This window comes from Carassius auratus, unplaced genomic scaffold, assembly GCF_003368295.1.
Source record: "Carassius auratus strain Wakin unplaced genomic scaffold, ASM336829v1 scaf_tig00217686, whole genome shotgun sequence".
Lineage (NCBI taxonomy): Eukaryota > Metazoa > Chordata > Actinopteri > Cypriniformes > Cyprinidae > Carassius > Carassius auratus.
In genome coordinates, this window is record NW_020529187.1 from 52,503 (window position 1) to 64,731 (window position 12,229).

General features: G+C 34.7%; 1 long non-coding RNA gene across 3 annotated transcripts; it reads right to left on the reverse strand.

Moving 5' to 3' along the window:
- Positions 1-5,974: 5,974 nt before the first annotated feature.
- On the reverse strand, positions 5,975-10,733 carry LOC113102092 (uncharacterized). Of its 3 annotated transcripts, none has more exons than XR_003290626.1 (6): positions 10,695-10,733; positions 10,419-10,486; positions 9,445-9,624; positions 9,229-9,384; positions 6,655-6,672; positions 5,975-6,157 (listed from the first exon to the last, which is right to left on the reverse strand). It is a non-coding gene; the product is annotated as an uncharacterized LOC113102092 (long non-coding RNA). The 3 variants fall into 3 exon arrangements; XR_003290624.1 differs by having other exon boundaries at positions 5,976-6,157; positions 9,229-9,366; XR_003290625.1 differs by having other exon boundaries at positions 5,976-6,157; positions 9,229-9,366; positions 10,419-10,512; positions 10,695-10,720.
- Positions 10,734-12,229: the final 1,496 nt, after the last annotated feature.

Consider the following 12,229-nt stretch of genomic DNA (forward strand, 5'->3'; position numbering starts at 1 on the left):
TTTTTTTTTACCTGTCGATTCAGCATGGGCATGGACCCCACACACAAAGGTGGACACACTCTAGACTTAATCATCAGTAGGGCACTAAACTTTTCATCCATTGTTATTAAGGACGTAGTGTCACGGATCGCAAGAGGCGAAGACTCAAGTGCAGGCAGATGGGAAGATTTTATTTATACGTCACCAAAATAAACAAAAACACAACTGAAACCAGAGGAACGTTCAAAGTTACGAGACATAGACTGAAGTCAGATTCCCAGTAAAATGCTCTCAGAAAGCAAATGCAATGAGTTTGCATCCTTCTTTTCTGAGAAGATCATCAATATCAGGAAGGCGATTAGCACATCCTCAAGTAATGCAGAGGTCAGACAGATTCAGCCACAATATCAAAAAGATACTGTCTATTTTTGAAGCAATTGATAGCAACATTCTGGAAGACACAGTGCAGCACCTAAAATCATCAACCTGCTATCTTGACACACTTCCCACATCTTTTTTCAACAGTGTGCTTAACTGCTTAGAAGCAGATCTCTTAGAAGTGGTGAACATTTCACTTCTTTCTGGGACATTTCCAAACTCCTTAAAAACTGCAGTTGCAGATATGCTCACTGAATATAAACCTAACAGAGCACTCAGATCATTAGGATCGAGTCAGTTAGAAATACCAAGGATTCACACAAAACAAGGGGAATCTGCTTTTAGTTTCTATGCCGCTCGCAGTTGGAATCATCTTCCAGAAGAGACCAGATGTGCTATAACACTAGTCACATTTAAATCTAGACTTAAAACTCATCTGTTTAGATGTGCATTTATTGAATGAGCACTCTGCAATGTCCGAACTGATTGCACTATATTTTCACTGTTTTTTTTCCAAGTAAACAAATTTTGTAACTGTTTATAAATTCATTTTAAATTAAGTAAATTTTTAATCATTTTAAAAGTTTTAAAATTGCTTGGTTAATTTGTTTTATAATTTTCCTTTATGATTATTTTACTTTCTTTTATGTAAAGCACTTTGAATTACCATTGTGTATGAAATGTGCTATATATATAAACTTGCCTTGCCTTGCCTAGTGTGTTAGTGGGCATATATATATATATATATATATATATAAACACACACAAACACACACTACCGGTCAGAGTTTGGGATCAGAATGATTGTTTTTTTACAAGAATTTATTTTACTCATCAAGACAGCATTTATTTGATCAAAAATACTGGAAAACATGTAATATTGTAAGATATTATTAACATTTTTCTATTTTAATATACATGAAAGTGTAATTCATTCATGTGATGTGCAGCTGTATTTTCAGCATCATTCCTCCAGTGTTCAGTGTCACATGATCTTCAGAAATCAGAATAATATGATGATTTATTATTAGAATTATCAACAGTTTTGCTGATAAATATTATTTTGTAATCTGTGATACTTTTTTCAAGATTCGTTGATGAATAAAAAGTTAAAAAGAAGAGCTTTTATTTAAAATATAAATATTTTCTAACAATATTCGCTACAGTTCAATAGTTTGGGCTCAGTAAATTTTTATCCTTTTTTTTTTATAAGAAATTGTATTCTTTATTAGATCTTAGAATCTTTTATTCAGGATGTGTTACATTGATGAGAAGTGATATCAAAGATTAATATTGTTAGAAGAGATTTATATTTTGAATAAACGCTGTTCTTTAAAAAAATTATACATCGAAGAATCCTGAAAACATTATCGCAGATTCCAAAATAATATTTGGTAGCACAACTATTAATAATTGTATTAATAAATCATCATAATTTCATGATTTCTAAAGATCATGTAACACCGAAGACTGGAGGAATGATGCTGAAAATACAGCTGCACAAACACAGAAATAAATTATATTTTAAAGGATATTAAAATAGAAACCATTATTTTATTTTATTTTGATAATTTTGAATTATTACTGAAATACAACCTTTTTTTTGTTTCAAACAGTTCATTGAACAATAATAAATGAAATACCTGAAGCTGACAATGAAGTAAATGTATAATACATAAAATTTAGCGTTGTAAACGCGCGTGTGAGCGAGGTGAAGACGCGCCTGAGGACCAAACACAGCACAACGGTAGGAAATTTCACTCCTCTCATTATTTCTCTTTTACTATAGCGATTTATTTTTAGATACGTGATCTAGGTCTTTCATATAGTTGTAGAGTTATTAGAGAAATAGAGTTATTTTTTACATTCTTTAGTTGAAGTTTTCAGATCGGCAATTCGGAGCCTGTTCGCGACTCGGTTGATTCAGATCGGCACTTCGGAGCCTGTTCGCGACTCGGTTGATTCAGATCGGCACTTCGGGGCCTGTTCGCGACTCGGTTGATTCAGATCGGCACTTCGGAGCATGTTTGCGATTCGGTTGATTAAGATCGGCACTTCGGAGCCTGTTCGCGACTCGGTTGATTCAGGGCGACACTTCGGCGCATGTTCGCGACTCGGTTGATTCAGATCGACACTTCGGCGCATGTTCGCGACTCGGTTGATTCAGATCGGCACTTCGGAGCCTGTTCGCGACTCGGTTGATTCAGATCGGCACTTCGGAGCCTGTTCGCGACTCGGTTGATTCAGATCGGCGCTTTGGAGCATTTTCGCGACTCGGTTGATTCAGATCGGCACCTCGGAGCATGTTTGAGATTTTTTTTAAATTCAGATCAGGACATCGAAGCAGGAAGTGTTTGTCAAACAGTTAATTGGTGACACATTAATATTTGGACTTGAGGCTTTTTTTTTTACCTGTCGATTCAGCATGGACCCACACACAAAGGTGGACACACTCTAGACTTAATCATCAGTAGGGCTCTAAACTTTTCATCCATTGTTATTAAGGACGTAGTGTCACGGATCGCAAGAGGCGAAGACTCAAGTGCAGGCAGATGGGAAGACTTTATTTATACGTCACCAAAATAAACAAAAACACAACTGAAACCAGAGGAGCGTTCAAAGTTACGAGACTTAGACTGAAGTCAGATTCCCAGTGAAATGCTCTCAGACAGCAAATGCAATGAGTTTGCATCCTTCTTTTCTGAGAAGATCATCAATATCAGGAAGGCGATTAGCACATCCTCAAGTAATGCAGAGGTCAGACAGATTCAGCCACAATATAAAAAGATACTGTCTATTTTTGAAGCAATTGATAGCAACATTCTGGAAGACACAGTGCAGCACCTAAAATCATCAACCTGCTATCTTGACACACTTCTCACATCTTTTTTCAACAGTGTGCTTAACTGCTCAGAAGCAGATCTCTTAGAAGTGGTGAACACTTCACTTCTTTCTGGGACATTTCCAAACTCCTTATAAACTGCAGTTGCAGATATGCTCACAAAAATACTGGAAAACATGTAATATTGTAAGATAGTATTAACATTTTTCTATTTTAATATACATGAAAGTGTAATTTATTCATGTGATGTGCAGCTGTATTTTCAGCATCATTCCTCCAGTCTTCAGTGTCACATGATCTTCAGAAATCAGAATAATATGATGATTTATTATTAGAATTATCAACAGTTTTGCTGATAAATATTCTTTTGTAATCTGTGATACTTTTTTCAGGATTCTTTGATGAATAAAAAGTTAAAAAGAAGAGCTTTTTTTTTTTAATATAAATATTTTCTAACAATATTCACTACAGTGCAATAGTTTGGGCTCAGTAAATTTTTATCCTTTCTTTTTTTTATAATAAATTGTATTCTTTATAAGATCTTAGAATCTTTTATTCAGGATGTGTTACATTGATGAGAAGTGATATCAAAGATTAATATTGTTAGAAGAGATTTATATTTTGAATAAACGCTGTTCTTTAAAAAATATATACATCGAAGAATCCTGAAAACATTATCGCAGATTCCAAAATAATATTTGGTAGCACAACTATTAATAATTGTATTAATAAATCATCATAATTTCATGATTTCTAAAGATCATGTAACACTGAAGACTGGAGGAATGATGCTGAAAATACAGCTGCACATCACAGAAATAAATTATATTTTAAAGGATATTAAAATAGAAACCATTATTTTATTTTATTTTATTTTGATAATTTTGAATTATTACTGAAATACAACTTTTTTTTTGTTTCAAACAGTTCATTGAACAATAATAAATGAAGTACCTGATGCTGACAATGAAGTAAATGTATAATAATTAGCAAAGATGATTAATTTAGCGTTGTAAACGCGCGTGTGAGCGAGGTGAAGACGCGTCTGAGGACCAAACACAGCACAACGGTAGGAAACTTCACTCCTCTCATTATTTCTCTTTTACTATAGCGATTTATTTTTAGATACGTGATCTAGGTCTTTCATAGAGTTGTAGAGTTATTAGAGAAATAGAGTTATTTTTTACATTCTTTGGTTGAAGTTTTCAGATCGGCACTTCGGAGCCTGTTCGCGACTATATATATAAACACACACACACACACAAACACACACTACCGGTCAGAGTTTGGGATCAGAATGATTGTTTATGTTTTTTTACAAGAATTTATTTTACTCATCAAGACAGCATTTATTTGATCAAAAATACTGGAAAACATGTAATATTGTAAGATATTATTAACATTTTTCTATTTTAATATACATGAAAGTGTAATTTATTCATGTGATGTGCAGCTGTATTTTCAGCATCATTCCTTCAGTCTTCAGTGTCACATGATCTTCAGAAATCAGAATAATATGATGATTTATTATTAGAATTATCAACAGTTTTGCTGATAAATATTATTTTGTAATCTGTGATACTTTTTTCAGGATTCGTTGATGAATAAAAAGTTAAAAAGAAGAGCTTTTATTTAAAATATAAATATTTTCTAACAATATTCGCTACAGTTCAATAGTTTGGGCTCAGTACATTTTTATCCTTTTTTTATAAGAAATTGTATTCTTTATTAGATCTTAGAATCTTTTATTCAGGATGTGTTACATTGATGAGAAGTGATATCAAAGATTAATATTTTAGAAGAGATTTATATTTTGAATAAACGCTGTTCTTTAAAAAAATTATACATCGAAGAATCCTGAAAACATTATCGCAGATTCCAAAATAATATTTGGTAGCACAACTATTAATAATTGTATTAATAAATCATCATAATTTCATGATTTCTAAAGATCATGTAACACTGAAGACTGGAGGAATGATGCTGAAAATACAGCTGCACAAACACAGAAATTAATTATATTTTAAAGGATATTAAAATAGAAACCCTTATTTTATTTTATTTTGATAATTTTGAATTATTACTGAAATACAACCTTTTTTTGTTTCAAACAGTTCATTGAACAATAATAAATGAAGTACCTAAAGCTGACAATGAAGTAAATTTATAATAATTAGCAAAGATGATTAATTTAGAGTTGTAAACGCGCGTGTGAGTGAGGTGAAGACGCGCCTGAGGACCAAACACAGCACAACGGTAGGAAACTTCACTCCTCTCATTATTTCTCTTTTACTATAGCGATTTATTTTTAGATACATGATCTAGGTCTTTCATAGAATTGTAGAGTTATTAGAGAAATAGAGTTCTTTTTTACATTCTTTGGTTGAAGTTTTCAGATCGGCACTTCCCAGATAGCAAACAGTCATTGAAACTATGCTGAATCAACATTCCGTTGTCAACGTTAAGTCATTGAATCAACATCGAACTCTGATGTTGATTCAACATCATTTTGCACCCTGATTTAATATTGAAACAATGTTGAAATTCTGTCCATAGATCAACGGAATTTCAATGGTATTTCAATTATCAGGAATATTGAAACAATGTTGAAATTTCAACTGAACTAAGGATCAACGTGATTTCAATGAAATTTCAATCGTTTTTAAATGTTAATTTTAAATGTAATGCCATAAATTAAATAGCCTGCTTTATCTACAGCCAGGATCTTAAAAATTAATGGAACGTTTAAAATCTTGAATAAAACACAGAACACACCATACAATTTAAAATCAAATTCATGTTTATTAGCCTCTCTACTCTTTATTTACACTTCATTGTCATCTGATGCCTGCATAAGTCTTCGTCCAGTCCCTCCTGCCCCGGTCTGGTGCATAGCGCAGCCACTTTTGGGTGAAAATTGGGTGATGGTAGCTGTCCCCATCTGCTGAGTAAGAGTATCTAAAACAGAAGATAAAATCACAATGCAAAAAAAATATAGCATTTAAGTTAAACAGAACATATACTTGAACTAATTCAGTAGTGCAGTAGGAGCAGTAGTGTTGTAGGCTAGATCATATTTCCCCTATATTCAAAGCACTTTTCAAAACTGCCTGTTCATGGATGTATTCAAATTAAAGGGAGACAAAAAGGATTAGCTTGCAGTGACCTCTTTCATAAGGAAAATGTATGAGGCCAATTGACTCAAAAAGAATTTATGTTTATTATTTTATTAGTTCAGAAGTATTTGTTAACACCACAAATTTAATATAAATAACTGGATACTAATTAAATAGTTAATGTAGATTAGAGTTACCATAGACAAAAGATGTTTTGACAAAATAATCATAGACAAAAACCACTGCATTCAGTTTTTGACAAGGTTTTGGGCTAGAAAACCAATTGCAAGTGATGCAAGTTGTTTGCAGAAATAAAATAAAAAATGTTGTTTTGCTTACTTGGTGTGCAATAGTGATCTGTAAAAGAACAGAAAAGACAAAAATCTCTGTTAAAAACAGCAATTAAAATTCACAATCATACAGTGTGACTGTACTTTATACATATGTACTCCGGTAACCAATCTGTTATTAAAAATCTAAAAACAAAGTATATAAACAACATAATATACAAATTAAATATACAGTGGTTTATTCTTTTCAGCTACAGTTTATGTTATAGTAGCATTCAAGAAATAAATGTAAAATATAAGAAACAAAATACACTTTAATGTAGGCCTATAAAATATAAAATTCTCATTAAAGCTAATGAATTACGCCCCATTAACTGGACTCCCCCGCCCTCTCAGATCACCATAAATGTGTAAAGAGATTTTAATGCTAAAATATGCTATTTTTTTATGCTGCACTTTCTTCCTGTAGTAAATATCAAGCTACAATATATCTGTTTGTCAGCTCAAATGTTTCAGTGGTAGAACTTTTGCCTAGCGTGTCAGAGGTCCGGGTTTGGGTTTTAAACCACACTTGTATGTTTTTTTTTTTTATGTATTTATCAAAACTGATTATGTTTATCAGTTGTTGTATATCAGACAGGGATACGTTTGTGTATATTTATGTTTAGTAATTTCACCGGAACGAATAGACCGTCTGGTCTCCACAACGGATTGAAGCGCGTGTCCGAGTGCAGACCTTATACAGTGCAGACTGTACACAGCATCCGGGCCACTGATCGCAGCGACAACAAACACTTTGATCACTTGATAAAAAAATAATAAAAAATAAAACATTTCAACTCTAGATCGCCTCTTATTAAATTAAACTTATTGTACTAACGTACAATTGATGCTCAGCTAAATAACTGAAGATGTTATATTTATTTGTATTGATACATTCGTGCCCCAAGATGTTTCTATTATGAAGACTGGAAGACTCTAATAGTCTGGACTCTGAGTTTTTGCTAACTTTGTAACATAGAAGACAACCAAGAAGTACTTTTGGCAGATTTTGACATATTGGTAAAATGAAAATCAATTTCAGTGAATGCAGCACTGCGTTGGTTAACCAACTCAAACAGTACACTGACTGAACTGCTATGAAGAGAGAACTGAAGATGAACACAGAGCCTAGACAGATAACGAACAATAGACTGACTCTTTCACGAGTGAAGAACCGGTTGCATCGGTTTTTGGATCACCAGTAGTTCTTTCGGACAGTTCGATTCAATAAACCGGTTGAAGAAAACGATTCACCGGTTCTTTTGCCCTCGACGTAATGGCCTTCGGTTTACCCGCGCTTATAACATTAGCACAGAATCAGTTCAGAATCAATCACCAAAAGAATCAGTTCGGTTCAGGCACTCTGTGTGTCAGTCTGCTTCACGCTGAATCACACATGCGCAGTATCATCAGCTCCTCGGTTCTTCTTATCTGGCTCGGCTCGGTGTTCATCTTCAGTTCTCTCTTCACAGCAGGTCAGTCAGTCACTGTTTGAGTGCATGCATTACTCCGGGATATTGGTTTGTTTGAACTCAGAGGGAGTGTCAGCCAAATTAAAAAAGTTAACAGTTTAAGTCATTTGTGGATTAACGCGTATTGGAGATGCGAACCGATTTAAAACGATTCAGTTCGATTTGGTGAACTGAATGATTCTTTCGCGAACCGGATATCCAGACTGCTGTGTTTTGAACTCTCTCACACAACAGACACGGAAGAGAAAACAATGCTAAATAAAGTCGTTGTTTTTGCTATTTTTGGACCAAAATGTATTTTCAATGCTTCAAAAAATTCTAACTGACCCTCTGATGTCACATGGACTACTTTGAAGATGTTTTTCTTACCTTTCTGGACATGGACAGTAGACCGTACACACAGCTTCAATGGAGGGACTGAGAGCTCTTGGACTAAATCTAAAATATCTTAAACTGTGTTCTGAAGATAAACGGAGGTCTCACTGGTTTGAAACAACATGAGGGTGAGTTATTAATGACTCATAATAATTTTGCTATCTGGGTGAACTAACCCTTTAAGCATGACTGTTGAAATTAAATTGTAATACTTAACAATAAGGGTCCATTTGTAACATTAAGGAAAGCTGCAGAAGTATTGTTCCTTGTTAGAGTGTGTTCATTACTATTACTAATAGGTTTCCTTTTTACATTTTAAAGTTTTTTTTAACATTGGTAATCTATGAAATAACTTTAATGATCAATATAATAATTAATATTAATATTACATTTTTATTCATTTACAAAGTATTTTTTTAATAGTAAAGCTCTATTTTAGTTTTCATTCAGTATCCATTTTAAAAACTATTGGTTGACAAATTTGATATATTGGCCAGTGTGGTCCAACCTAGCTATCAGTATTGGTAAAATCCACTATTGGTCAATCGCTAGTTGATAATACTGTGGTGCGGTGTGTGGATGTCCAGCATTTGTACAGTTCTGCTGCTTTGGGCGTCGTCATTCCCGTCACCAGTGTATTGGCTGATTACTTTTACTGAGCATGTAGGGAAATTTACTCTGCATTTAAAGGGATGGTTCACCCCAAAATGAAAATTTGCTGTTAATTTACTCACCCTCAGGTCATCCAAGGTTTTTGCAGTAGAACAGTAAAGGTTTTTTAGGTGAAACCGTTGCCCTTGGTGATTCTTAAATGCAAGTCAGCGGCTACCGGTTTTTGAGAAAAAAACAACAGGACCAAATACCGGTGGCTCCTGGTGACACATTGAGATCTAATGAAGAGAAATTATTGGTCTGTACAAGAAAATGAACACTACTTACAACAGTATTACCTTTAACCCAAAGCCTGGGCAACCAGCTGTCAGCACGTTCACAACTGTCCACAGACGCAACTTCTCTGTTGCATGACAACGGATGCACGCACGAGATACTGGAGCTCATGAAGCTGTTTGCCGGCGCAGCATCGTGATGTCTATCAGCCATCGGCGATGGAATCGTCTATCGGCCCAACCCTAACCAGGATGACATAATTAAACAATTGTACACCATTTTGAATACATTTTTAATATTTGTTAGCTAAACAAATGCACAGCTTCCACCAAGAAAAAAAAGCAAGCACACCAGGTCATGTGACTAGAACCGACTCAATCAGCTTCCTTCGGGGTGAAATTCCCCGTTGTTTTTGAAAAACGGGGTGCACAAAAACACTGCAGGGTTTGTTTTACTTTTCTTCGAAAATAAATCCTGTACCAGAGTTACAGCAAGGGTTTTTCAGTGGTGGAAATCCTTTACTGAAATGTCCTTGTTGTAACGGAGATCCCAGCTGATGGATGCCTAGCAACGACAGACATCTCAGGCACGTGCGTGTGTGTTAACTGGGCGCATTGACACACGCAACCACACGCCTACAGACATATTTAGCTGAGCAAGCCAAATGAAGCGAGCGAAAAGACCAATTTCGACAAAGGGCAATGAAGTTACTTGCAAAATATGTTGCGCGGTATTAAAATGAAGTAAAATAGTTGTGCAAGAACAATGCTGTATCACTTGCGATGCAAACATCCACAAGCAAATGAAAGCCGATGAGTGCAACTGATGAATAGTTTACACTTTAGATTAGGGGTGCAGAAAGCTTTGTAAATGATTTATAATGTTTATTGAGATAATAGTACAATGTTGACATTTCAATGATTTATAAGTGATTAATAATATATTAACTAGTAACTATTAACCCTTAAGGATTTTGTTTGATTCAGTTGTTTACTGAAGGCCCTGACTGAAACCCCAGGGTACTCAGGGTACTCACTGTCTGACAGCAGGTTCACTCAGACTCTGATCGTCATCACTGAAGAATCCAGGAACAAAACAAGCCATCTGACACAGAGACAACAATATTTACTCTGCAGTTCCAGGTTCATTAGAAGGAAACAAGATAAAGCAGAGGTAAAATGCAGATAAAAGACAGAATAATATATATAACAACAATAATAACATATGTAATATACAAATTCTACTAATAATAATAATATAATCTTAAAATAACGGAATCTATATTTTTAATTTTAGGTTGAGTGTGACTTACGTTTTGATGTCAGGGACTTCTTAAAATTGGTGAAATATATTCTGAAAAAGGCATATTAATGTATTTCATGAGCTTCTTTCATGAGTATTTCATGAGCTTCTTTCATGAGTTCACCTGTATTTCTAAGTCAGTATCTCCCGTCAGCAACATTTCTGAAGGGAGATACTGACTTAGAAATACAGGTGAACTGAAGAAGCTCATGAAATACATTAATATGCCTTTTTCAGAATATATTTCACCAATTTTCTTTTCAAAAATCTTGGAGTTTCACTTTGTTCTGTAGAGTTTCTTTCTGTCATCCTGAAATCACAGAACAATTTGTATTAATATCTGTTTATCATGAAATATCAAAACTCATGTGAACTTGTTTTCAGCCGATTAACGTTACACTCTCAGTGTAAGTGACGTCATCGATTCAGTAAATCAGCCTTTTCCAAAAAAAAAATACACTGACAAATCGACAGCAAAACATTCAGAGCCATCAAAATATCTCATACACACACGAAGATTTGATGAAAAGCCCAGAGTTTCATCAACAAGAGCTAAATCTATAGAGTTAGTCTACCTGAAAAATGCTAAGACGCTAACGGACTTTTTCGAAGACACTAAACCATTTCTATAAAATAAATTTAATTGAAATATGTCAATAACAAGTAAGAAACTTGTCAGAAACATTTGTATATCATATTTGTGTGATTTTAGCGACTAAACTTACCTAAAACAGCGTAAACCGCAGCGAGAGACGGAGATTACTGCTTGCCAGTAACGGTTTTTGTGTTGACGCCCCGTTTCCATGGCAACTCTGCTCCCCGCTCGCGCAGAACTCACCGCACACACAGCATTCAAACAAACAAACATCTCGAGTTAAAACATTACATTTATAATGTACAGCCTCATTCAATAATAACTCACTATAGAGACGGATTCTTTCTGGCAGCCTGTAAAAGAGTGAAAAACACGACGATAAAGCAGTCAGGACTTCTCTTTAATAAACCGATTTTACATTTTCCCTCCGAGAAACTGCTGGAAACGCAAGGCTTTAACATTAATTTACCGTGACCGTTGTCTAAACAAGTTAACGGTAACATTATTTGAAAATGAGCCAGTCTCTTCAGCTGCCCACAGACTGTATAAAAACACACCTCGTGCCTGTGCTGTCTGGGTTCATATCGAACATTAAGCAAGCTTACCTGTACACTTGTGCCAAGGGTCCAGAAATGAGCTGTGTCCGGTGCAGTACGTTGGGTATACCACCCGTTGATCTCCCGGTCAACCAAAAATCGATGGATTTTAAATCATATTTCCCGGTCAACTATATTTCGATGCATTTTCAATCATATTTCCCGGTCAATTATATTTCGATGCATTTTCAATCATATTTGCCGGTCAATTATATTTCGATGCTTTTTCAATCATATTTCCCGGTCAACTATATTTCGATGACTTTTCAACAACCGCATCGTTTCTCTGTCCACTATAAATCAATTACTTTTCAACACATTCAGGGATCACCCTCGGTAACCAAATATCAATGC